This window comes from Anopheles funestus, unplaced genomic scaffold (genome assembly GCF_943734845.2).
Source record: "Anopheles funestus unplaced genomic scaffold, idAnoFuneDA-416_04 scaffold_18_ctg1, whole genome shotgun sequence".
NCBI lineage: Eukaryota > Metazoa > Arthropoda > Insecta > Diptera > Culicidae > Anopheles > Anopheles funestus.
This window is the reverse complement of record NW_026045355.1, coordinates 532,223-556,456: the sequence shown is the minus strand read 5'-3', so window position 1 is coordinate 556,456 and position 24,234 is coordinate 532,223. Positions and strand designations below refer to the sequence as shown.

The 24,234-nt window shown below is 46.9% G+C and overlaps 1 long non-coding RNA gene across 1 annotated transcript; it reads left to right on the top strand.

Annotated features, from left to right (window-relative positions):
- The first annotated feature begins 6,038 nt into the window (after positions 1-6,038).
- On the top strand, positions 6,039-24,163 carry LOC125774530 (uncharacterized). Its single transcript, XR_007421012.1, has 3 exons — positions 6,039-7,501; positions 9,728-10,021; positions 24,126-24,163. It is a non-coding gene; the product is annotated as an uncharacterized LOC125774530 (long non-coding RNA).
- The last annotated feature ends 71 nt before the right edge of the window (positions 24,164-24,234 follow it).

The following is a 24,234-nucleotide window of genomic DNA, read 5'->3' as shown; positions in this document are numbered from 1 at the left end:
TAATGTGTCTTGGCTAAGGTGTCTTGGCTAAGGTGTCTTGGCTAATGTGTCTTGGCTAAGGTGTCTTGGCTAAGGTGTCTTGGCTAAGGTGTCTTGGCTAAGGTGTCTTGGCTAAGGTGTCTTGGCTAAGGTGTCTTGGCTAATGTGTCTTGGCTCAGGTGTCTTGGCTAATGTGTCTTGGCTAAGGTGTCTTGGCTAATGTGTCTTGGCTAAGGTGTCTTGGCTAATGTGTCTTGGCTAATGTGTCTTGGCTAATGTGTCTTGGCTAAGGTGTCTTGGCTAATGTGTCTTGGCTAATGTGTCTTGGCTAAGGTGTCTTGGCTAATGTGTCTTGGCTAATGTGTCTTGGCTAAGGTGTCTTGGCTAATGTGTCTTGGCTAATGTGTCTTGGCTAAGGTGTCTTGGCTAAGGTGTCTTGGCTAAGGTGTCTTGGCTAATGTGTCTCGGCTAATGTGTCTTGGCTAATGTGTCTTGGCTAAGGTGTCTTGGCTAATGTGTCTTGGCTAATGTGTCTTGGCTAAGGTGTCTTGGCTAATGTGTCTTGGCTAATGTGTCTTGGCTAAGGTGTCTTGGCTAATGTGTCTTGGCTAATGTGTCTTGGCTAAGGTGTCTTGGCTAAGGTGTCTTGGCTAAGGTGTCTTGGCTAAGGTGTCTTGGCTAATGTGTCTTGGCTAAGGTGTCTTGGCTAAGGTGTCTTGGCTAATGTGTCTTGGCTAAGGTATCTTGGCTAAGGTGTCTTGGCTAATGTGTCTCGACTAATGTGTCTTGGCTAATGTGTCTTGGCTAATGCGTCTTGGCTAATGTGTCTTGGCTAAGGTGTCTTGGCTAAGGTGTCTTGGCTAATGTGTCTTGGCTAATCTGCTTGGCTAATGTGTCTTGGCTAAGGTGTCTTGGCTAATGTGTCTTGGCTAAGGTGTCTTGGCTAAGGTGTCTTGGCTAATGTGTCTCGGCTAATGTGTCTTGGCTAAGGTGTCTTGGCTAAGGTGTCTTGGCTAAGGTGTCTTGGCTAATGTGTCTTGGCTAAGGTGTCTTGGCTAATGTGTCTTGGCTAAGGTGTCTTGGCTAATGTGTCTTGACTAATGTGTCTTGGCTAAGGTGTGTTGGCTAATGTGTCTTGGCTAATGTGTCTTGGCTAAGGTGTCTTGGCTAAGGTGTCTTGGCTAATGTGTCTTGGCTAAGGTGTCTTGGCTAATGTGTCTTGGCTAATGTGTCTTGGCTAAGGTGTCTTGGCTAATGTGTTTTGGCTAAAGTGTCTTGGCTAAGGTGTCTTGGCTAAGGTGTCTTGGCTAAGGTGTCTTGGCTAAGGTGTCTTGGCTAAGGTGTCTTGGCTAATGTGTCTTGGCTAAGGTGTCTCGGCTAATGTGTCTTGGCTAATGTGTCTTGGCTAAGGTGTCTTGGCTAATGTGTCTTGGCTAATGTGTCTTGGCTAATGTGTCTTGGCTAATGTGTCTTGGCTAATGTGTCTTGGCTAAAGTGTCTTGGCTAAGGTGTCTTGGCTAAGGTGTCTTGGCTAATGTGTCTTGGCTAAGGTGTCTTGGCTAATGAGTCTTGGCTAATGTGTCTTGGCTAAGGTGTCTTGGCTAAGGTGTCTTGGCTAAGGTGTGTTGGCTAAGGTGTCTTGGCTAAGGTGTCTTGGCTAAGGTGTCTTGGCTAAGGTGTCTTGGCTAAGGTGTCTTGGCTAATGTGTCTTGGCTAATGTGTCTTGGCTAAGGTGTCTTGGCTAAGGTGTCTTGGCTAAGGTGTCTTGGCTAATGTGTCTCGGCTAATGTGTCTTGGATAATGTCTTGGCTAAGGTGTCTTGGCTAAGGTGTCTTGGCTAAGGTGTCTCGGCTAATGTGTCTTGGCTTATGTGTCTTGGCTAAGGTGTCTTGGCTAATGTGTCTTGGCTAAGGTGTCTTGGCTAAGGTGTCTTGGCTAAGGTGTCTTGGCTAATGTGTCTTGGCTAAGGTGTCTTGGCTAAGGTGTCTTGGCTAAGGTGTCTTGGCTAATGTGTCTTGGCTAAGGTGTCTTGGCTAAGGTGTCTTGGCTAAGGTGTCTTGGCTAAGGTGTCTTGGCTAATGTGTCTTGGCTAAGGTGTCTTGGCTAAGGTGTCTCGGCTAATGTGTCTTGGCTAATGTGTCTTGGCTAAGGTGTCTTGGCTAATGTGTCTTGGCTAAGGTGTCTTGGCTAAGGTGTCTTGGCTAAGGTGTCTTGGCTAATGTGTCTTGGCTAAGGTGTCTTGGCTAATGTGTCTTGGCTAAGGTGTCTTGGCTAAGGTGTCTTGGCTAAGGTGTCTTGGCTAATGTGTCTTGGCTAAGGTGTCTTGGCTAACGTGTCTTGGCTAATGTGTCTTGGCTAAGGTGTCTTGGCTAAGGTGTCTTGGCTAATGTGTCTTGGCTAATGTGTCTTGGCTAAGGTGTCTTGGCTAAGGTGTCTTGGCTAAGGTGTGTTGGCTAAGGTGTCTTGGCTAAGGTGTCTTGGCTAAGGTGTCTTGGCTAAGGTGTCTTGGCTAAGGTGTCTTGGCTAATGTGTCTTGGCTAATGTGTCTTGGCTAATGTGTCTTGGCTAAGGTGTCTTGGCTAAGGTGTCTTGGCTAATGTGTCTTGGCTAATGTGTCTTGGCTAAGGTGTCTTGGCTAAGGTGTCTTCGCTAATGTGTCTTGGCTAAGGTGTCTTGGCTAATGTGTCTTGGCTAAGGTGTCTTGGCTAAGGTGTCTTGGCTAAGGTGTCTTGGCTAATGTGTCTTGGCTAAGGTGTCTTGGCTAAGGTGTCTTGGCTAAGGTGTCTTGGCTAAGGTGTCTTGGCTAATGTGTCTTGGCTAATGTGTCTTGGCTAATGTGTCTTGGCTAATGTGTCTTGGCTAAGGTGTCTCGGCTAAGGTGTCTTGGCTAATGTGTCTTGGCTAAGGTGTCTTGGCTAATGTGTCTTGGCTAAGGTGTCTTGGCTAAGGTGTCTTGGCTAATGTGTCTTGGCTAAGGTGTCTTGGCTAAGGTGTCTTGGCTAATGTGTCTTGGCTAATGTGTCTTGGCTAAGGTGTCTTGGCTAAGGTGTCTCGGCTAATGTGTCTTGGCTAATGTGTCTTGGCTAAGGTGTCTTGGCTAAGGTGTCTTGGCTAAGGTGTCTTGGCTAATGTGTCTTGGCTAATGTGTCTTGGCTAATGTGTCTTGGCTAAGGTGTCTTGGCTAATGTGTCTTGGCTAAGGTGTCTTGGCTAATGTGTCTTGGCTAAGGTGTCTTGGCTAATGTGTCTTGGCTAAGGTGTCTTGGCTAAGGTGTCTTGGCTAATGTGTCTTGGCTAAGGTGTCTTGGCTAAGGTGTCTTGGCTAATGTGTCTCGACTAATGTGTCTTGGCTAATGTGTCTTGGCTAATGCGTCTTGGCTAATGTGTCTTGGCTAAGGTGTCTTGGCTAAGGTGTCTTGGCTAATGTGTCTTGGCTAATCTGCTTGGCTAATGTGTCTTGGCTAAGGTGTCTTGGCTAATGTGTCTTGGCTAAGGTGTCTTGGCTAAGGTGTCTTGGCTAAGGTGTCTCGGCTAATGTGTCTTGGCTTAGGTGTCTTGGCTAAGGTGTCTTGGCTAAGGTGTCTTGGCTAAGGTGTCTCGGCTAATGTGTCTTGGCTAATGTGTCTTGGCTAAGGTGTCTTGGCTAATGTGTCTTGGCTAAGGTATCTTGGCTAATGTGTCTTGGCTAATGTGTCTTGGCTAATGTGTCTTGGCTAAGGTGTCTTGGCTAATGTGTCTTGGCTAATGTGTCTCGGCTAATGTGTCTTGGCTAATGTGTCTTGGCTAAGGTGTCTTGGCTAATGTGTCTTGGCTAATGTGTCTTGGCTAAGGTGTCTTGGCTAATGTGTTTTGGCTAAAGTGTCTTGGCTAAGGTGTCTTGGCTAAGGTGTCTTGGCTAAGGTGTCTTGGCTAAGGTGTCTTGGCTAAGGTGTCTTGGCTAAGGTGTCTTGGCTAATGTGTCTTGGCTAAGGTGTCTCGGCTAATGTGTCTTGGCTAATGTGTCTTGGCTAAGGTGTCTTGGCTAATGTGTCTTGGATAATGTGTCTTGGCTAATGTGTCTTGGCTAATGTGTCTTGGCTAAAGTGTCTTGGCTAAGGTGTCTTGGTTAAGGTGTCTTGGCTAATGTGTCTTGGCTAATGTGTCTTGGCTAAGGTGTCTTGGCTAAGGTGTCTTGGCTAATGTGTCTTGGCTAAGGTGTCTTGGCTAATGTGTCTCGGCTAATGTGTCTTGGCTAAGGTGTCTTGGCTAAGGTGTCTTGGCTAAGGTGTCTTGGCTAATGTGTCTTGGCTAAGGTGTCTTGGCTAATGTGTCTTGGCTAAGGTGTCTTGGCTAATGTGTCTTGACTAATGTGTCTTGGCTAAGGTGTGTTGGCTAATGTGTCTTGGCTAATGTGTCTTGGCTAAGGTGTCTTGGCTAAGGTGTCTTGGCTAATGTGTCTTGGCTAAGGTGTCTTGGCTAATGTGTCTTGGCTAATGTGTCTTGGCTAAGGTGTCTTGGCTAATGTGTTTTGGCTAAAGTGTCTTGGCTAAGGTGTCTTGGCTAAGGTGTCTTGGCTAAGGTGTCTTGGCTAAGGTGTCTTGGCTAAGGTGTCTTGGCTAATGTGTCTTGGCTAAGGTGTCTCGGCTAATGTGTCTTGGCTAATGTGTCTTGGCTAAGGTGTCTTGGCTAATGTGTCTTGGCTAATGTGTCTTGGCTAAGGTGTCTTGGCTAATGTGTTTTGGCTAAAGTGTCTTGGCTAAGGTGTCTTGGCTAAGGTGTCTTGGCTAAGGTGTCTTGGCTAAGGTGTCTTGGCTAATGTGTCTCGGCTAATGTGTCTTGGCTAAGGTGTCTTGGCTAAGGTGTCTTGGCTAAGGTGTCTTGGCTAATGTGTCTTGGCTAAGGTGTCTTGGCTAATGTGTCTTGGCTAAGGTGTCTTGGCTAATGTGTCTTGACTAATGTGTCTTGGCTAAGGTGTGTTGGCTAATGTGTCTTGGCTAATGTGTCTTGGCTAAGGTGTCTTGGCTAAGGTGTCTTGGCTAATGTGTCTTGGCTAAGGTGTCTTGGCTAATGTGTCTTGGCTAATGTGTCTTGGCTAAGGTGTCTTGGCTAATGTGTTTTGGCTAAAGTGTCTTGGCTAAGGTGTCTTGGCTAAGGTGTCTTGGCTAAGGTGTCTTGGCTAAGGTGTCTTGGCTAAGGTGTCTTGGCTAATGTGTCTTGGCTAAGGTGTCTCGGCTAATGTGTCTTGGCTAATGTGTCTTGGCTAAGGTGTCTTGGCTAATGTGTCTTGGCTAATGTGTCTTGGCTAATGTGTCTTGGCTAATGTGTCTTGGCTAATGTGTCTTGGCTAAAGTGTCTTGGCTAAGGTGTCTTGGCTAAGGTGTCTTGGCTAATGTGTCTTGGCTAAGGTGTCTTGGCTAATGAGTCTTGGCTAATGTGTCTTGGCTAAGGTGTCTTGGCTAAGGTGTCTTGGCTAAGGTGTGTTGGCTAAGGTGTCTTGGCTAAGGTGTCTTGGCTAAGGTGTCTTGGCTAAGGTGTCTTGGCTAAGGTGTCTTGGCTAATGTGTCTTGGCTAATGTGTCTTGGCTAAGGTGTCTTGGCTAAGGTGTCTTGGCTAAGGTGTCTTGGCTAATGTGTCTCGGCTAATGTGTCTTGGATAATGTCTTGGCTAAGGTGTCTTGGCTAAGGTGTCTTGGCTAAGGTGTCTCGGCTAATGTGTCTTGGCTTATGTGTCTTGGCTAAGGTGTCTTGGCTAATGTGTCTTGGCTAAGGTGTCTTGGCTAAGGTGTCTTGGCTAAGGTGTCTTGGCTAATGTGTCTTGGCTAAGGTGTCTTGGCTAAGGTGTCTTGGCTAAGGTGTCTTGGCTAATGTGTCTTGGCTAAGGTGTCTTGGCTAAGGTGTCTTGGCTAAGGTGTCTTGGCTAAGGTGTCTTGGCTAATGTGTCTTGGCTAAGGTGTCTTGGCTAAGGTGTCTCGGCTAATGTGTCTTGGCTAATGTGTCTTGGCTAAGGTGTCTTGGCTAATGTGTCTTGGCTAAGGTGTCTTGGCTAAGGTGTCTTGGCTAAGGTGTCTTGGCTAATGTGTCTTGGCTAAGGTGTCTTGGCTAATGTGTCTTGGCTAAGGTGTCTTGGCTAAGGTGTCTTGGCTAAGGTGTCTTGGCTAATGTGTCTTGGCTAAGGTGTCTTGGCTAACGTGTCTTGGCTAATGTGTCTTGGCTAAGGTGTCTTGGCTAAGGTGTCTTGGCTAATGTGTCTTGGCTAATGTGTCTTGGCTAAGGTGTCTTGGCTAAGGTGTCTTGGCTAAGGTGTGTTGGCTAAGGTGTCTTGGCTAAGGTGTCTTGGCTAAGGTGTCTTGGCTAAGGTGTCTTGGCTAAGGTGTCTTGGCTAATGTGTCTTGGCTAATGTGTCTTGGCTAATGTGTCTTGGCTAAGGTGTCTTGGCTAAGGTGTCTTGGCTAATGTGTCTTGGCTAATGTGTCTTGGCTAAGGTGTCTTGGCTAAGGTGTCTTCGCTAATGTGTCTTGGCTAAGGTGTCTTGGCTAATGTGTCTTGGCTAAGGTGTCTTGGCTAAGGTGTCTTGGCTAAGGTGTCTTGGCTAATGTGTCTTGGCTAAGGTGTCTTGGCTAAGGTGTCTTGGCTAAGGTGTCTTGGCTAAGGTGTCTTGGCTAATGTGTCTTGGCTAATGTGTCTTGGCTAATGTGTCTTGGCTAATGTGTCTTGGCTAAGGTGTCTCGGCTAAGGTGTCTTGGCTAATGTGTCTTGGCTAAGGTGTCTTGGCTAATGTGTCTTGGCTAAGGTGTCTTGGCTAAGGTGTCTTGGCTAATGTGTCTTGGCTAAGGTGTCTTGGCTAAGGTGTCTTGGCTAATGTGTCTTGGCTAATGTGTCTTGGCTAAGGTGTCTTGGCTAAGGTGTCTCGGCTAATGTGTCTTGGCTAATGTGTCTTGGCTAAGGTGTCTTGGCTAAGGTGTCTTGGCTAAGGTGTCTTGGCTAATGTGTCTTGGCTAATGTGTCTTGGCTAATGTGTCTTGGCTAAGGTGTCTTGGCTAATGTGTCTTGGCTAAGGTGTCTTGGCTAATGTGTCTTGGCTAAGGTGTCTTGGCTAATGTGTCTTGGCTAAGGTGTCTTGGCTAAGGTGTCTTGGCTAATGTGTCTTGGCTAAGGTGTCTTGGCTAAGGTGTCTTGGCTAATGTGTCTCGACTAATGTGTCTTGGCTAATGTGTCTTGGCTAATGCGTCTTGGCTAATGTGTCTTGGCTAAGGTGTCTTGGCTAAGGTGTCTTGGCTAATGTGTCTTGGCTAATCTGCTTGGCTAATGTGTCTTGGCTAAGGTGTCTTGGCTAATGTGTCTTGGCTAAGGTGTCTTGGCTAAGGTGTCTTGGCTAAGGTGTCTCGGCTAATGTGTCTTGGCTTAGGTGTCTTGGCTAAGGTGTCTTGGCTAAGGTGTCTTGGCTAAGGTGTCTCGGCTAATGTGTCTTGGCTAATGTGTCTTGGCTAAGGTGTCTTGGCTAATGTGTCTTGGCTAAGGTATCTTGGCTAATGTGTCTTGGCTAATGTGTCTTGGCTAATGTGTCTTGGCTAAGGTGTCTTGGCTAATGTGTCTTGGCTAATGTGTCTCGGCTAATGTGTCTTGGCTAATGTGTCTTGGCTAAGGTGTCTTGGCTAATGTGTCTTGGCTAATGTGTCTTGGCTAAGGTGTCTTGGCTAATGTGTTTTGGCTAAAGTGTCTTGGCTAAGGTGTCTTGGCTAAGGTGTCTTGGCTAAGGTGTCTTGGCTAAGGTGTCTTGGCTAAGGTGTCTTGGCTAAGGTGTCTTGGCTAATGTGTCTTGGCTAAGGTGTCTCGGCTAATGTGTCTTGGCTAATGTGTCTTGGCTAAGGTGTCTTGGCTAATGTGTCTTGGATAATGTGTCTTGGCTAATGTGTCTTGGCTAATGTGTCTTGGCTAAAGTGTCTTGGCTAAGGTGTCTTGGTTAAGGTGTCTTGGCTAATGTGTCTTGGCTAAGGTGTCTTGGCTAATGTGTCTTGGCTAAGGTGTCTTGGCTAAGGTGTCTTGGCTAATGTGTCTTGGCTAAGGTGTCTTGGCTAAGGTGTCTTGGCTAAGGTGTCTTGGCTAATGTGTCTTGGCTAATGTGTCTTGGCTAAGGTGTCTTGGCTAAGGTGTCTTGGCTAAGGTGTCTTGGCTAATGTGTCTTGGCTAAGGTGTCTTGGCTAAGGTGTCTCGGCTAATGTGTCTTGGCTAATGTGTCTTGGCTAAGGTGTCTTGGCTAAGGTGTCTTTACTAAGGTGTCTTGGCTAATGTGTCTTGGCTAATGTGTCTTGGCTAATGTGTCTTGGCTAAGGTGTCTTGGCTAATGTGTCTTGGCTAAGGTGTCTTGGCTAAGGTGTCTTGGCTAATGTGTCTCGGCTAATGTGTCTTGGCTAATGTGTCTTGGCTAAGGTGTCTTGGCTAATGTGTCTTGGCTAATGTGTCTTGGCTAAGGTGTCTTGGCTAATGTGTCTTGGCTAATGTGTCTTGGCTAAGGTGTCTTGGCTAAGGTGTCTTTACTAAGGTGTCTTGGCTAATGTGTCTTGGCTAAGGTGTCTTGGCTAAGGTGTCTTGGCTAAGGTGTCTTGGCTAATGTGTCTTGGCTAAGGTGTCTTGGCTAAGGTGTCTTGGCTAATGTGTCTCGGCTGATGTGTCTTGGATAATGTGTCTTGGCTAAGGTGTCTTGGCTAAGGTGTCTCGGCTAATGTGTCTTGGCTAAGGTGTCTTGGCTAAGGTGTCTTGGCTAATGTGTCTTGGCTAATGTGTCTTGGCTAATGTGTCTTGGCTAAGGTGTCTTGGCTAATGTGTCTTGGCTAAGGTGTCTTGGCTAAGGTGTCTTGGCTAAGGTGTCTCGGCTAATGTGTCTTGGCTAATGTGTCTTGGCTAAGGTGTCTTGGCTAAGGTGTCTTGGCTAAGGTGTCTTGGCTAATGTGTCTTGGCTAATGTGTCTTGGCTAATGTGTCTTGGCTAAGGTGTCTTGGCTAATGTGTCTTGGCTAAGGTGTCTTGGCTAAGGTGTCTTGGCTAATGTGTCTCGGCTAATGTGTCTTGGCTAATGTGTCTTGGCTAAGGTGTCTTGGCTAATGTGTCTTGGCTAATGTGTCTTGGCTAAGGTGTCTTGGCTAATGTGTCTTGGCTAATGTGTCTTGGCTAAGGTGTCTTGGCTAATGTGTCTTGGCTAATGTGTCTTGGCTAAGGTGTCTTGGCTAATGTGTCTTGGCTAATGTGTCTTGGCTAATGTGTCTTGGCTAAGGTGTCTTGGCTAAGGTGTCTTGGCTAAGGTGTCTTGGCTGAGGTGTCTTGGCTAAGGTGTCTTGGCTAATGTGTCTTGGCTAATGTGTCTTGGCTAAGGTGTCTTGGCTAATGTGTTTTGGCTAAGGTGTCTTGGCTAATGTGTCTTGGCTAATGTGTCTTGGCTAAGGTGTCTTGGCTAATGTGTCTTGGCTAATGTGTCTTGGCTAAGGTGTCTTGGCTAATGTGTCTTGGCTAATGTGTCTTGGCTAAGGTGTCTTGGCTAATGTGTCTTGGCTAATGTGTCTTGGCTAAGGTGTCTTGGCTAATGTGTCTTGGCTAATGTGTCTTGGCTAAGGTGTCTTGGCTAATGTGTCTTGGCTAAGGTGTCTTGGCTAATGTGTCTTGGCTAATGTGTCTTGGCTAATGTGTCTTGGCTAAGGTGTCTTGGCTAAGGTGTCATGGCTAATGTGTCTTGGCTAATGTGTCTTGGCTAATGTGTCTTGGCTAAGGTGTCTTGGCTAAGGTGTCTTGGCTAATGTGTCTCGGCTTATGTGTCTTGGCTAATGTGTCTTGGCTAAGGTGTCTTGGCTAATGTGTCTTGGCTAATGTGTCTTGGCTAAGGTGTCTTGGCTAATGTGTCTTGGCTAATGTGTCTTGGCTAAGGTGTCTTGGCTAATGTGTCTCGGCTAATGTGTCTTGGCTAATGTGTCTTGGCTAATGTGTCTTGGCTAATGTGTCTTGGCTAAGGTGTCTTGGCTAATGTGTCTTGGCTAATGTGTCTTGGCTAAGGTGTCTTGGCTAATGTGTCTTGGCTAAGGTGTCTTGGCTAATGTGTCTTGGCTAATGTGTCTTGGCTAATGTGTCTTGGCTAATGTGTCTTGGCTAAGGTGTCTTGGCTAATGTGTCTTGGCTAATGTGTCTTGGCTAAGGTGTCTTGGCTAATGTGTCTTGGCTAATGTGTCTTGGCTAATGTGTCTTGGCTAATGTGTCTTGGCTAATGTGTCTTGGCTAATGTGTCTTGGCTAATGTGTCTTGGCTAAGGTGTCTTGGCTAAGGTGTCTTGGCTAAGGTGTCTTGGCTAATGTGTCTTGGCTAAGGTGTCTTGGCTAATGTGTCTTGGCTAAGGTGTCTTGGCTAATGTGTCTTGGCTAATGTGTCTTGGCTAATGTGTCTTGGCTAAGGTGTCTTGGCTAATGTGTCTTGGCTAATGTGTCTTGGCTAATGTGTCTTGGCTAAAGTGTCTTGGCTAAGGTGTCTTGGCTAAGGTGTCTTGGCTAATGTGTCTTGGCTAAGGTGTCTTGGCTAAGGTGTCTTGGCTAAGGTGTCTTTTCTAATGTGTCTTGGCTAAGGTGTCTTGGCTAATGTGTTTTGGCTAAAGTGTCTTGGCTAAGGTGTCTTGGCTAAGGTGTCTTGGCTAAGGTGTCTTGGCTAAGGTGTCTTGGCTAAGGTGTCTTGGCTAAGGTGTCTTGGCTAATGTGTCTTGGCTAAGGTGTCTCGGCTAATGTGTCTTGGCTAATGTGTCTTGGCTAATGTGTCTTGGCTAATGTGTCTTGGCTAATGTGTCTTGGCTAATGTGTCTTGGCTAATGTGTCTTGGCTAAAGTGTCTTGGCTAATGTGTCTTGGCTAAGGTGTCTTGGCTAATGTGTCTTGGCTAAGGTGTCTTGGCTAATGTGTCTTGGCTAAGGTGTCTTGGCTAAGGTGTCTTGGCTAAGGTGTCTTGGCTAATGTGTCTTGGCTAAGGTGTCTTGGCTAATGTGTCTTGGCTAAGGTGTCTTGGCTAAGGTGTCTTGGCTAAGGTGTCTTGGCTAAGGTGTCTTGGCTAAGGTGTCTTGGCTAAGGTGTCTTGGCTAAGGTGTCTTGGCTAAGGTGTCTTGGCTAATGTGTCTTGGCTAAGGTGTCTCGGCTAATGTGTCTTGGCTAATGTGTCTTGGCTAAGGTGTCTTGGCTAATGTGTCTTGGCTAATGTGTCTTGGCTAATGTGTCTTGGCTAATGTGTCTTGGCTAAAGTGTCTTGGCTAAGGTGTCTTGGCTAAGGTGTCTTGGCTAATGTGTCTTGGCTAAGGTGTCTTGGCTAATGTGTCTTGGCTAATGTGTCTTGGCTAATGTGTCTTGGCTAATGTGTCTTGGCTAAAGTGTCTTGGCTAAGGTGTCTTGGCTAAGGTGTCTTGGCTAATGTGTCTTGGCTAAGGTGTCTTGGCTAATGTGTCTTGGCTAAGGTTTTTTTTTTTTTTTTTTTTTCAAGGAGAGATAAAATCTTCTTAGACACCACCAACGGTGACATGGGATTTTTACCCAGTAAAAAAATTCTCCTTGGCCACGTAGTGTTGCTGCCACCACCCACAGGATCAACTCGCGGTATAACTTCACGGGTGGGGCTCTACAATGGACTTAGTCCACACCTTAACTTAACACCATAGACTATTCAACGGGACGAGACGTACATTCAGGGTTCAGTTCAGACTTGCAATATCCACAAGTACTCACCGACACTCAAACACACACTGACACATAAAGCACATGAAGCAAAACACATCACACATAACTCCCTTCACACTCGGCCAAGTCTTTGGTCCACCCTCCAGGCGTGCTGAAGTTTTGTGGCGATCAATCGCATAGCTAATGCCACGGCATCCCACTTTCTGCAGTCCTCGATCATTAGCTCGACCAGGTTGCCTTTGTTGATTGTTGAACCACACTTTTCACTGGCTTCATGCCGTTCGTCGACAAATCTGGGGCAGTGGAAGAGCACGTGTTCGGCTGTTTCATCTACGGTCACGCATACTGGGCACCTCGAGGAACTCGTGTGCTGGTACTTGTGAAGGTAACTCCTGAAGCACCCATGGCCAGTAAGGAATTGGGTCACAAAGAAATTCACTTCTCCATGCTTCCTATCAATCCATACCGCTAAGTTCGGGATAAGTGCATGTGTCCAACGTCCTTTGGTGGAGAGGTCCCATTCTGCCTGCCACTTCGCCCTGGATATAGTCCTAGCGGAGGACCTGGACATTCTCGCTCCGATAATGCCGCTACCTCCGGAACACTCACAGTCTTCTGCCAAGATGATGCAAATAGGCATCATATTAGCCACCACACATGCCGCCGAGTACGAAGTTGTCCTATAGGCGCAGATCACTCTCAGCGCTAGCAACCGATACACCCTATTTACAACACGCTGATTCGCCTTAACCGCCAGAATATGCGCCCAGTTTCCGGCATTGTATCTCAGGTGTGTAGTAGCTACATCGGCGAGAAGTCGTCTGCTACTACTCTTGGGACCACCAGTGTTTGGCATGATCGACATCAACGTATTTGCAGCTTTGGTGGCATTGCTGCAGGCGTACTCGAGATGCTTCCGGAAGCTAAGACGATCGTCGATGACCACTCCCAGGTACTTCAGTTGCCGTACGGAAGCAATGAGCTCCGTGCCCACGCGAAAGCGCGCTGTTTTAATCACCTTATGGCTGCTGATCAACAGGAACTCCGTTTTGTTATGCGCAATGCCTAGTTTAACGCTTCGCATCCATGACTCTACTCTACCTACAGAGTCGGAGGCGAGGAACTCGATCTCCTCTATAGATTCGCCAAGGACCGTTAAAGCGATATCATCGGCGAAACCAGTCAACTCCGCTCCTGGAGGTAGTTTGAGGCGCAGAACTCCGTCGTACATTACGTTCCACAAAGTTGGACCGAGGATCGAACCTTGTGGAACTCCAGCCTTGATGTCCATTGACTGAATGCCTCGTTCGGTGTCGTACATAAGCACTCGTTGCTCTACATAGCTCTTGAGCAGCCTGCAGAGGTACGGGGGTACCATCATGTTGTCCAGAGCGAGTGCTATGGCTTCCCAACTGGCGCTGTTAAACGCGTTCTTCACGTCTAGCGTGATAACTGCGCAGTAGCGATTCCCCGTTCGCTTCCTCGCGAAAGCGTTGCGCGCCCTCTCCAGCACTGCAGCAACCGCGTCTCCAGTAGACCGCTTCTTCCGGAACCCAAACTGCCTGTCCGACAGACCACTGCTTCCTTCCGTGAGGACCACTAAGCGGTTTAGTATCAGTATCTCTAATACTTTAGCGAAGCTGTCAATAACCCCTAATGGCCTTAGCGCCGACGAGGCACCAAGTGGTTTGCCGGGTTTCAGGAGGAGGACGAGCCTCTGTCTCTTCCACACCGAGGGGAAGTGGCCAGTATTGAAGCAACGTTGGAAAACGTTCCGGAAAACTTCTGGATGTACTTTGATAGCGGCCACGGTCGCTTCGACCGGAATACCATCTGGGCCAGGAGCCTTGCCCAGTTTCAGCCTATCCGTTGCCTTCAATATTTCGTCGATGGTTACCGAATCGGGAATCACTTCTGTCTTGGCTAAGGTGTCTTGGCTAAGGTGTCTTGGCTAAGGTGTCTTGGCTAATGTGTCTTGGCTAAGGTGTCTTGGCTAAGGTGTCTTGGCTAAGGTGTCTTGGCTAAGGTGTCTTGGCTAATGTGTCTTGGCTAATGTGTCTTGGCTAAGGTGTCTTGGCTAAGGTGTCTTGGCTAAGGTGTCTTGGCTAAGGTGTCTTGGCTAAGGTGTCTTGGCTAATGTGTCTTGGCTAAGGTGTCTTGGCTAAGGTGTCTCGGCTAATGTGTCTTGGTTAATGTGTCTTGGCTAAGGTGTCTTGGCTAATGTGTCTTGGCTAAGGTGTCTTGGCTAATGTGTCTTGGCTAAGGTGTCTTGGCTTATGTGTCTTGGCTAAGGTGTCTTGGCTAATGTGTCTTGGCTAAGGTGTCTTGGCTAATGTGTCTTGGCTAATGTGTCTTGGCTAATGTGTCTTGGCTAAGGTGTCTTGGCTAAGGTGTCTCGGCTAATGTATCTTGGCTAATGTGTTATGGCTAAGGTGTCTTGGCTAAGGTGTCTTGGCTAATGTGTCTTGGCTAAGGTGTCTTGGCTAAGGTGTCTTGGCTAATGTGTCTTGGCTAATGTGTCTTGACTAAGGTGTCTCGGCTAATGTGTCTTGGCTAAGGTGTCTTGGCTAAGGTGTCTTGGCTAATGTGTCTTGGCTAAGGTGTCTTGGCTAAGGTGTCTTGGCTAATGTGTCTTGGCTAAGGTGTCTTGGCTAAGGTGTCTTGGCTAAGGTGTCTTGGCTAAAGTGTCTTGGCTAAGGTGTCTTGGCTAATGTGTCTTGGCTAAGGTGTCTTGGCTAATGTGTCTTGGCTAAGGTGTCTTGGCTAATGTGTCTTGGCTAATGTGTCTTGGCTAAGGTGTCTTGGCTAATGTGTCTTGGCTAAGGTGTCTTGGCTAAGGTGTCTTGGCTAATGTGTCTTGGGTAATGTGTCTTGGCTAAGGTGTCTTGGCTAAGGTGTCTTGGCTAAGGTGTCTTGGCTAAGGTGTCTTGGCTAATGTGTCTTGGCTAATGTGTCTTGGATAAGGTGTCTTGGCTAAGGTGTCTTGGCTAATGTGTCTTGGCTAATGTGTCTTGGCTAAGGTGTCTTGGCTAAGGTGTCTTGGCTAATGTGTCTTGGCTAATGTGTCTTGGCTAAGGTGTCTTGGCTAAGGTGTCTCGGCTAATGTGTCTTGGCTAATGTGTCTTGGCTAAGGTGTCTTGGCTAAGGTGTCTTGGCTAAGGTGTCTTGGCTAATGTGTCTTGGCTAATGTGTCTTGGCTAATGTGTCTTGGCTAAGGTGTCTTGGCTAATGTGTCTTGGCTAAGGTGTCTTGGCTAATGTGTCTTGGCTAAGGTGTCTTGGCTAATGTGTCTTGGCTAATGTGTCTTGGCTAAGGTGTCTTCGCTAATGTGTCTTGGCTAAGGTGTCTTGGCTAATGTGTCTTGGCTAATGTGTCTTGGCTAATGTGTCTTGGCTAATGTGTCTTGGCTAAGGTGTCTTCGCTAATGTGTCTTGGCTAAGGTGTCTTGGCTAATGTGTCTTGGCTAAGGTGTCTTTTCTAATGTGTCTTGGCTAAGGTGTCTTGGCTAAGGTGTCTTGGCTAATGTGTCTTGGCTAAGGTGTCTTGGCTAAGGTGTCTTGGCTAATGTGTCTTGGCTAAGGTGTCTTGGCTAATGTGTCTTGGCTAAGGTGTCTTGGCTAATGTGTCTTGGCTAAGGTGTCTTGGCTAAGGTGTCTTGGCTAATGTGTCTTGGCTAAGGTGTCTTGGCTAATGTGTCTTGGCTAAGGTGTCTTGGCTAATGTGTCTTGGCTAAGGTGTCTTGGCTAAGGTGTCTTGGCTAATGTGTCTTGGCTAAGGAGTCTTGGCTAAGGTGTCTTGGCTAAGGTGTCTTGGCTAATGTGTCTTGGCTAAGGTGTCTTGGCTAAGGTGTCTCGGCTAATGTGTCTTGGATAATGTGTCTTGGCTAAGGTGTCTTGGCTAAGGTGTCTTGGCTAAGGTGTCTTGGCTAATGTGTCTTGGCTAATGTGTCTTGGCTAATGTGTCTTGGCTAAGGTGTCTTGGCTAATGTGTCTTGGCTAAGGTGTCTTGGCTAAGGTGTCTTGGCTAATGTGTCTCGGCTAATGTGTCTTGGCTAATGTGTCTTGGCTAAGGTGTCTTGGCTAATGTGTCTTGGCTAATGTGTCTTGGCTAAGGTGTCTTGGCTAATGTGTCTTGGCTAATGTGTCTTGGCTAAGGTGTCTTGGCTAATGTGTCTTGGCTAATGTGTCTTGGCTAAGGTGTCTTGGCTAATGTGTCTTGGCTAATGTGTCTTGGCTAATGTGTCTCGGCTAAGGTGTCTTGGCTAAGGTGTCTTGGCTAATGTGTCTTGGCTAATGTGTCTTGGCTAATGTGTCTTGGCTAAGGTGTCTTGGCTAAGGTGTCTTGGCTAAGGTGTCTTGGCTAATGTGTCTTGGCTAATGTGTCTTGGCTAATGTGTCTTGGCTAAGGTGTCTTGGCTAAGGTGTCATGGCTAATGTGTCTTGGCTAATGTGTCTTGGCTAATGTGTCTTGGCTAAGGTGTCTTGGCTAAGGTGTCTTGGCTAAGGTGTCGCGGCTAATGTGTCTTGGCTAATGTGTCTTGGCTAATGTGTATTGGCTAATGTGTCTTGGCTAAGGTGTCTTGGCTAAGGTGTCTTGGCTAATGTGTCTCGGCTAATGTGTCTTGGCTAAGGTGTCTTGGCTAATGTGTCTTGGCTAATGTGTCTTGGCTAATGTGTCTTGGCTAAGGTGTCTTCGCTAATGTGTCTCGGCTAAGGTGTCTTGGCTAATGTGTCTTGGCTAAGGTGTCTTGGCTAATGTGTCTTGGCTAAGGTGTCTTGGCTAAGGTGTCTTGGCTAATGTGTCTTGGCTAAGGTGTCTTGGCTAAGGTGTCTTGGCTAAGGTGTCTTGGCTAAGGTGTCTTGGCTAATGTGTCTTGGCTAATGTGTCTTTGCTAATGTGTCTTGGCTAAGGTGTCTTCGCTAATGTGTCTTGGCTAATGTGTCTTGGCTAATGTGTCTTGGCTAATGTGTCTTGGCTAATGTGTCTTGGCTAAGGTGTCTTGGCTAATGTGTCTTGGCTAATGTGTCTTGGCTAATGTGTCTTGGCTAAGGTGTCTTGGCTAATGTGTCTTGGCTAATGTGTCTTGGCTAAGGTGTCTTCGCTAATGTGTCTTGGCTAAGGTGTCTTGGCTAATGTGTCTTGGCTAATGTGTCTTGGCTAATGTGTCTTGGCTAAGGTGTCTTCGCTAATGTGTCTTGGCTAAGGTGTCTTGGCTAAGGTGTCTTGGCTAATGTGTCTTGGGTAATGTGTCTTGGCTAAGGTGTCTTGGCTAAGGTGTCTTGGCTAATGTGTCTTGGCTAAGGTGTCTTGGCTAAGGTGTCTTGGCTAATGTGTCTTGGCTAAGGTGTCTTGGCTAATGTGTCTTGGCTAAGGTGTCTTGGCTAATGTGTCTTGGCTAAGGTGTCTTGGCTAATGTGTCTTGGCTAAGGTGTCTTGGCTAATGTGTCTTGGCTAAGGTGTCTTGGCTAATGTGTCTTGGCTAAGGTGTCTTGGCTAAGGTGTCTTGGCTAATGTGTCTCGACTAATGTGTCTTGGCTAATGTGTCTTGGCTAAGGTGTCTTGGCTAAGGTGTCTTGGCTAAGGTGTCTCGGCTAATGTGTCTTGGCTAATGTGTCTTGGCTAAGGTGTCTTGGCTAATGTGTCTTGGCTAATGTGTCTTGGCTAAGGTGTCTTGGCTAATGTGTCTCGACTAATGTGTCTCGGCTAATGTGTCTTGGCTAATGCGTCTTGGCTAAGGTGTCTTGGCTAAGGTGTCTTGGCAAAGGTGTCTTGGCTAATGCGTCTTGGCTAAGGTGTCTTGGCTAATGTGTCTTGGCTAAGGTGTCTTGGCTAATGTGTCTTGGCTAAGGTGTCTTGGCTAAGGTGTCTTGGCTAATGTGTCTCGGCTAATGTGTCTTGGCTAAGGTGTCTTGGCTAAGGTGTCTTGGCTAATGTGTCTCGGCTAAGGTGTCTCGGCTAATGTGTCTTGGCTAATGTGTCTTGGCTAAGGTGTCTTGGCTAAGGTGTCTTGGCTAAGGTGTCTTGGCTAAGATGTCTTGGCTAATGTGTCTTGGCTAAGGTGTCTCGGCTAATGTGTCTTGGCTAATGTGTCTTGGCTAAGGTGTCTTGGCTAATGTATCTTGGCTAATGTGTCTTGGCTAATGTGTCTTGGCTAATGTGCCTTTTCTAAAGTGTCTTGGCTAAGGTGTCTTGGCTAAGGTGTCTTGGCTAAGGTGTCTTGGCTAATGTGTCTTGGCTAAGGTGTCTTGGCTAATGTGTCTTGGCTAATGTGTCTTGGCTAAGGTGTCTTGGCTAATGTGTCTTGGCTAATGTGTCTTGGCTAAGGTGTCTTGGCTAATGTGTCTTAGCTAAGGTGTCTTGGCTAAGGTGTCTTGGCTAATGTTTCTTGGCTAAGGTGTCTTGGCTAAGGTGTCTTGGCTAAGGTGTCTCGGCTAATGTGTCTTGGCTAATGTGTCTTGGCTAAGGTGTCTTGGCTAATGTGTCTTGGCTAAGGTGTCTTGGCTAATGTGTCTTGGCTAATGTGTCTTGGCTAATGTGTCTTGGCTAAGGTGTCTTGGCTAATGTGTCATGGTTAAGGTGTCTTGGCTAAGGTGTCTTGGCTAATGTGTCTTGGCTAAGGTGTCTTCGCTTATGTGTCTTGGCTAATGTGTCTTGGCTAAGGTGTCTTGGCTAATGTGTCTTGGCTAAGGTGTCTTCGCTAATGTGTCTTGGCTAAGGTGTCTTGGCTAATGTGTCTTGGCTAAGGTGTCTTCGCTAATGTGTCTTGGCTAAGGTGTCTTGGCTAATGTGTCTTGGCTAATGTGTCTTGGTTAAGGTGTCTTGGCTAAGGTGTCTTGGCTAATGTGTCTTGGCTAATGTGTCTTGGCTAATGTGTCTTGGCTAAGGTGTCTTGGCTAAGGTGTCTTGGCTAAGGTGTCTTGGCTAAGGTGTATTGGCTAATGTGTCTTGGCTAATGTGTCTTGGCTAATGTGTCTTGGCTAATGTGTCTTGGCTAAGGTGTCTTCGCTAATGTGTCTTGGCTAATGTGTCTTGGCTAATGTGTCTTGGCTAAGGTGTCTTCGCTAATGTGTCTTGGCTAAGGTGTCTTGGCTAATGTGTCTTGGCTAAGGTGTCTTGGCTAATGTGTCTTGGCTAAGGTGTCTTGGCTAAGGTGTCTTGGCTAATGTGTCTTGGCTAAGGTGTCTTGGCTAATGTGTCTTGGCTAAGGTGTCTTGGCTAAGGTGTCTTGGCTAAGGTGTCTTGGCTAAGGTGTCTTGGCTAATGTGTCTTGGCTAAGGTGTCTTGGCTAAGGTGTCTCGGCTAATGTGTCTTGGCTAATGTGTCTTGGCTAAGGTGTCTTGGCTAAGGTGTCTTGGCTAATGTGTCTTGGCTAAGGTGTCTTGGCTAAGGTGTCTTGGCTAATGTGTCTCGACTAATGTGTCTTGGCTAATGTGTCTTGGCTAAGGTGTCTTGGCTATTGCGTCTTGGCTAAGGTGTCTTGGCTAAGGTGTCTTGGCTAATGTGTCTTGGCTAAGGTGTCTTGGCTAAGGTGTCTTGGCTAATGTGTCTTGGCTAATGTGTTTTGGCTAATGTGTCTTGGCTAAGGTGTCTTCGCTTATGTGTCTTGGCTAAGGTGTCTTGGCTAAGGTGTCTTGGCTAATGTGTCTCGGCTAAAGCGTCTCGGCTAATGTGTCTTGGCTAATGTGTCTTGGCTAAGGTGTCTTGGCTAATGTGTCTTGGCTAAGGTGTCTTGGCTAATGTGTCTTCGCTAATGTGTCTTGGGTAAGGTGTCTTGGCTAATGTGTCTTGGCTAAGGTGTCTTGGCTAATGTGTCTTGGCTAAGGTGTCTTAGCTAAGGTGTCTTGGCTAAGGTGTCTTGGCTAATGTGTCTTGGCTAAGGTGTCTTGGCTAATGTGTCTTGGCTAAGGTGTCTTGGCTAATGTGTCTTGGCTAAGGTGTCTTGGCTAAGGTGTCTTGGCTAAGGTGTCTTGGCTAATGTGTCTTGGCTAAGGTGTCTTGGCTAAGGTGTCTCGGCTAATGTGTCTTGGCTAATGTGTCTTGGCTAAGGTGTCTTGGCTAAGGTGTCTTGGCTAATGTGTCTTGGCTAAGGTGTATTGGCTAAGGTGTCTTGGCTAATGTGTCTCGACTAATGTGTCTTGGCTAATGTGTCTTGGCTAAGGTGTCTTGGCTAATGTGTCTTGGCTAAGGTGTCTTGGCTAATGTGTCTCGACTAATGTGTCTTGGCTAAGGTGTCTTGGCTAAGGTGTCTTGGCTAATGTGTCTTGGGTAATGTGTCTTGGCTAAGGTGTCTTGGCTAATGTGTCTTGGCTAAGGTGTCTTGGCTAATGTGTCTTGGCTAAGGTGTCTTGGCTAATGTGTCTTGGCTAAGGTGTCTTGGCTAATGTGTCTTGGCTAATGTGTCTTGGCTAAGGTGTCCTATCTAAGGTGTCTTGGCTAAGGTGTCTTGGCTAAGGTGTCTTGGCTAAGGTGTCTTGGCTAATGTGTCTTGGCTAAGGTGTCTTGGCTAATGTGTCTTGGCTAATGTGTCTTGGCTAAGGTGTCTTGGCTAAGGTGTCTTGGCTAATGTGTCTTGGCTAATGTGTCTTGGCTAAGGTGTCTTGGCTAAGGTGTCTTGGCTAATGTGTCTTGGCTAAGGTGTCTTGGCTAATGTGTCTTGGCTAATGTGTCTTGGCTAAGGTGTCTTGGCTAAGGTGTCTTGGCTAAGGTGTCTTGGCTAAGGTGTCTTGGCTAATGTGTCTTGGCTAAGGTGTCTTGGCTAAGGTGTCTTGGCTAATGTGTCTTGGCTAAGGTGTCTTGGCTAAGGTGTCTTGGCTAATGTGTCTTGGCTAATGTGTCTTGGCTAAGGTGTCTTGGCTAATGTGTCTTGGCTAATGTGTCTTGGCTAAGGTGTCTTGGCTAAGGTGTCTTGGCTAATGTGTCTTGGCTAAGGTGTCTTGGCTAAGGTGTCTTGGCTAATGTGTCTTGGCTAATGTGTCTTGGCTAAGGTGTCTTGGCTAATGTGTCTTGGCTAATGTGTCTTGGCTATGGTGTCTTGGCTAATGTGTCTTGGCTAATGTGTCTTGGCTAAGGTGTCTTGGCTAATGTGTCTTGGCTAATGTGTCTTGGCTAAGGTGTCTTGGCTAAGGTGTCTTGGCTAATGTGTCTTGGCTAAGGTGTCTTGGCTAATGTGTCTTGGCTAATGTGTCTTGGCTAATGTGTCTTGGCTAAGGTGTCTTGGCTAATGTGTCTTGGCTAATGTGTCTTGGCTAAGGTGTCTTGGCTAATGTGTATTGGCTAATGTGTCTTGGCTAATGTGTCTTGGCTAATGTGTCTTGGCTAAGGTGTCTTGGCTAATGTGTCTTGGCTAAGGTGTCTTGGCTAAGGTGTCTTGGCTAATGTGTCTCGGCTAATGTGTCTTGGCTAATGTGTCTTGGCTAAGGTGTCTTGGCTAATGTGTCTTGGCTAATGTGTCTTGGCTAAGGTGTCTTGGCTAATGTGTCTCGGCTAATGTGTCTTGGCTAAGGTGTCTTGGCTAATGTGTCTTGGCTAATGTGTCTTGGCTAATGTGTCTTGGCTAATGTGTCTTGGCTAAGGTGTCTTGGCTAAGGTGTCTTGGCTAATGTGTCTTGGCTAAGGTGTCTTGGCTAATGTGTCTTGGCTAATGTGTCTTGGCTAAGGTGTCTTGGCTAATGTGTCTTGGCTAATGTGTCTTGGCTAAGGTGTCTTCGCTAATGTGTCTTGGCTAAGGTGTCTTGGCTAATGTGTCTTGGCTAATGTGTCTTGGCTAATGTGTCTTGGCTAAGGTGTCTTGGCTAATGTGTCTTGGCTAATGTGTCTTGGCTAAGGTGTCTTGGCTAAGGTGTCTTGGCTAATGTGTCTTGGCTAATGTGTCTTGGCTAAGGTGTCTTGGCTAATGTGTCTTGGCTAATGTGTCTTGGCTATGGTGTCTTGGCTAATGTGTCTTGGCTAATGTGTCTTGGCTAAGGTGTCTTGGCTAATGTGTCTTGGCTAATGTGTCTTGGCTAAGGTGTCTTGGCTAAGGTGTCTTGGCTAATGTGTCTTGGCTAAGGTGTCTTGGCTAAGGTGTCTTGGCTAATGTGTCTTGGCTAATGTGTCTTGGCTAAGGTGTCTTGGCTAATGTGTCTTGGCTAATGTGTCTTGGCTAAGGTGTCTTGGCTAATGTGTCTTGGCTAAGGTGTCTTGGCTAAGGTGTCTTGGCTAATGTGTCTCGGCTAATGTGTCTTGGCTAATGTGTCTTGGCTAAGGTGTCTTGGCTAATGTGTCTTGGCTAATGTGTCTTGGCTAAGGTGTCTTGGCTAATGTGTCTCGGCTAATGTGTCTTGGCTAAGGTGTCTTGGCTAAGGTGTCTTGGCTAATGTGTCTTGGCTAATGTGTCTTTGCTAATGTGTCTTGGCTAAGGTGTCTTCGCTAATGTGTCTTGGCTAATGTGTCTTGGCTAATGTGTCTTGGCTAATGTGTCTTGGCTAATGTGTCTTGGCTAATGTGTCTTGGCTAATGCGTCTTGGCTAAGGTGTCTTGGCTAAGGTGTCTTGGCAAAGGTGTCTTGGCTAATGCGTCTTGGCTAAGGTGTCTTGGCTAATGTGTCTTGGCTAAGGTGTCTTGGCTAATGTGTCTTGGCTAAGGTGTCTTGGCTAAGGTGTCTTGGCTAATGTGTCTCGGCTAATGTGTCTTGGCTAAGGTGTCTTGGCTAAGGTGTCTTGGCTAATGTGTCTCGGCTAAGGTGTCTCGGCTAATGTGTCTTGGCTAATGTGTCTTGGCTAAGGTGTCTTGGCTAAGGTGTCTTGGCTAAGGTGTCTTGGCTAAGATGTCTTGGCTAATGTGTCTTGGCTAAGGTGTCTCGGCTAATGTGTCTTGGCTAATGTGTCTTGGCTAAGGTGTCTTGGCTAATGTATCTTGGCTAATGTGTCTTGGCTAATGTGTCTTGGCTAATGTGCCTTGGCTAAAGTGTCTTGGCTAAGGTGTCTTGGCTAAGGTGTCTTGGCTAAGGTGTCTTGGCTAATGTTTCTTGGCTAAGGTGTCTTGGCTAATGTGTCTTGGCTAATGTGTCTTGGCTAAGGTGTCTTGGCTAATGTGTCTTGGCTAATGTGTCTTGGCTAAGGTGTCTTGGCTAATGTGTCTTAGCTAAGGTGTCTTGGCTAAGGTGTCTTGGCTAATGTTTCTTGGCTAAGGTGTCTTGGCTAAGGTGTCTTGGCTAAGGTGTCTCGGCTAATGTGTCTTGGCTAATGTGTCTTGGCTAAGGTGTCTTGGCTAATGTGTCTTGGCTAAGGTGTCTTGGCTAATGTGTCTTGGCTAATGTGTCTTGGCTAATGTGTCTTGGCTAAGGTGTCTTGGCTAATGTGTCATGGTTAAGGTGTCTTGGCTAAGGTGTCTTGGCTAATGTGTCTTGGCTAAGGTGTCTTCGCTTATGTGTCTTGGCTAATGTGTCTTGGCTAAGGTGTCTTGGCTAATGTGTCTTGGCTAAGGTGTCTTCGCTAATGTGTCTTGGCTAAGGTGTCTTGGCTAATGTGTCTTGGCTAAGGTGTCTTCGCTAATGTGTCTTGGCTAAGGTGTCTTGGCTAATGTGTCTTGGCTAATGTGTCTTGGTTAAGGTGTCTTGGCTAAGGTGTCTTGGCTAATGTGTCTTGGCTAATGTGTCTTGGCTAATGTGTCTTGGCTAAGGTGTCTTGGCTAAGGTGTCTTGGCTAAGGTGTCTTGGCTAAGGTGTATTGGCTAATGTGTCTTGGCTAATGTGTCTTGGCTAATGTGTCTTGGCTAATGTGTCTTGGCTAAGGTGTCTTCGCTAATGTGTCTTGGCTAATGTGTCTTGGCTAATGTGTCTTGGCTAAGGTGTCTTCGCTAATGTGTCTTGGCTAATGTGTCTTGGCTAAGGTGTCTTGGCTAATGTGTCTTGGCTAAGGTGTCTTGGCTAAGGTGTCTTGGCTAATGTGTCTTGGCTAAGGTGTCTTGGCTAATGTGTCTTGGCTAAGGTGTCTTGGCTAAGGTGTCTTGGCTAAGGTGTCTTGGCTAAGGTGTCTTGGCTAATGTGTCTTGGCTAAGGTGTCTTGGCTAAGGTGTCTCGGCTAATGTGTCTTGGCTAATGTGTCTTGGCTAAGGTGTCTTGGCTAAGGTGTCTTGGCTAATGTGTCTTGGCTAAGGTGTCTTGGCTAAGGTGTCTTGGCTAATGTGTCTCGACTAATGTGTCTTGGCTAATGTGTCTTGGCTAAGGTGTCTTGGCTAATGCGTCTTGGCTAAGGTGTCTTGGCTAAGGTGTCTTGGCTAATGTGTCTTGGCTAAGGTGTCTTGGCTAAGGTGTCTTGGCTAATGTGTCTTGGCTAATGTGTTTTGGCTAATGTGTCTTGGCTAAGGTGTCTTCGCTTATGTGTCTTGGCTAAGGTGTCTTGGCTAAGGTGTCTTGGCTAATGTGTCTCGGCTAAAGCGTCTCGGCTAATGTGTCTTGGCTAATGTGTCTTGGCTAAGGTGTCTTGGCTAATGTGTCTTGGCTAAGGTGTCTTGGCTAATGTGTCTTCGCTAATGTGTCTTGGCTAAGGTGTCTTGGCTAATGTGTCTTGGCTAAGGTGTCTTGGCTAATGTGTCTTGGCTAAGGTGTCTTAGCT